Here is a 1,687-nt window from a genome sequence, read left to right as displayed (position 1 = left end):
CAAATACCCTCTAAATTTCTTATCCAAATAAATATAATGAATAGAACATAAATATTAAAAAATCAAACCCGCATGTATCTATTATCATTACTAGCATCATTCATTTTCCCTCGTGAGAGTCGGTCACAAAAATCCCCTACCTTATCTCTTCAAATTCCACGACGCTCTGCATCTTGCCTCTTATAAGAAACCAGAATTTGTTTTATATATATATAAAGTTTTTGGATTTATTAGCATAAGATAATAAAGCGTTCCATGGTGGATGTGAAAGCCTAATAAAGAATCCTTGAAACAGTCAAACCTTCCATTTATAACAACTTTCCATTTTATCGTCTTTTGGATATTCCATTGGTAAATTTAATTTATCCACTTAATGTTATTTATTTGTTTGTTTGTTATATTGTCAAAAAATCTTTAAAAATGAGCAAAAAAATTGTAATAATGGTCGAGAAAAACCTAAAGTAGCAGTCTCTCTCTATATATGGAGCAGCTAGAGAGGCGAGCCGGTTGTGTGAACACTGTGACCAGTTGCTAATTCTCACACACAAAGCAGCGGAAGAATCTTAGAGGGAAAGGTTAGATGCTTCGTTGGATTCTGATTCATCATTTTGTGAAATTAGAAACTGTTGCAGATTTTGTTCCTTTTATTTATTTTCTAAAATTTATTTTTTCACTAGGTCATTAATCAGCCTGGCTTATAATTAACAGCTATTATCTCTTTAATCTTCATCTCTTTTGTCTGTGATGTTGTTCTGACTTCTGATCATAGATATTTCTGCTTTCTTTCTTGATATATGTAAATATAGTCTGCATGGCATGGTTTCTGGCAATGAAAGGAAATGATTCCAGAAGAATTTTAGGGTAGATGGGTTTGTTACTGATAATGATCTAATTAATTGCTAGTTATTTATTTGGTTTTTCGTTATGGATTCGATCCAGCTCTGTGCACTAAAAATAAACTAATTCAAATGGATAGTATAAATCTTCTGGTTTCTTTCCCTCTTTCTTTATTAGCAGAAGGAAGAAGACATGGGAAACGATTCATACAAGGATGCCATTGCAGGACTGAGCAAGCTTCTTAGGTATACCCTACTGATCATGAGTTTTCTACATTAAATTCAGAACAAACAAACTTGAGATTTACTTAGAATACTAATGATTTTCTGTCTTTTTTTCGTTCCTCGCTTGCTTATAAAATCCTTTCATATTTGACATTGATTCATGTACCTGTATTTTTCTTAAGTTGCCATAGCTACTAATTATAGCAATAGGTAAATTCCTCTTTCATGGGGCCCAATGAATGGATTTAACTGACTGTTCTCGTCCTTTCGAGCTTACCTCGGCAACAGTGAACGAGCTGACCTCGGGAGTGTCGCCGCCTCAAAAATCAAGCAGGTAGCGGCCGAGCTGGAGGCGGCCGGTTCGAAGGAGTTTGACCCGGCCGAACGTATTAGAACCGGGTTCTTCCACTTCAAGACGGAGAAATATGAGTACGTTTCATTTTAGCCTTTCCCTTTGGTTCGGATAATATTTATTTATAAGCACTCCATACGGCTGCTAAAGCACCATCAACTTGCCCTCTTCTTGTGCTTGTCCCATTGATAATTATTGTCTCCCTCCCATGATCCCCTCCCAAAACACCTAATTTACGGTTATCTAACTGTTACTGCCGTTAAACATGGTTTTA

At 35.7% G+C, this 1,687-nt stretch overlaps 1 long non-coding RNA gene across 1 annotated transcript; it reads left to right on the top strand.

Annotated features, from left to right (window-relative positions):
• The first annotated feature begins 335 nt into the window (after positions 1-335).
• Positions 336-1,624, top strand: LOC105119646 (uncharacterized). Its single transcript, XR_841162.1, has 3 exons — positions 336-575; positions 1,018-1,082; positions 1,350-1,624. It is a non-coding gene; the product is annotated as an uncharacterized LOC105119646 (long non-coding RNA).
• Positions 1,625-1,687: the final 63 nt, after the last annotated feature.

The sequence above is a fragment of the Populus euphratica genome, unplaced genomic scaffold, assembly GCF_000495115.2.
Source record: "Populus euphratica unplaced genomic scaffold, PopEup_1.0 scaffold3286.1, whole genome shotgun sequence".
Classification (NCBI taxonomy): Eukaryota; Viridiplantae; Streptophyta; class Magnoliopsida; order Malpighiales; family Salicaceae; genus Populus; species Populus euphratica.
Note: the sequence above shows the minus strand (reverse complement) of the source record. Positions and strands in the feature narration are given on the sequence as shown.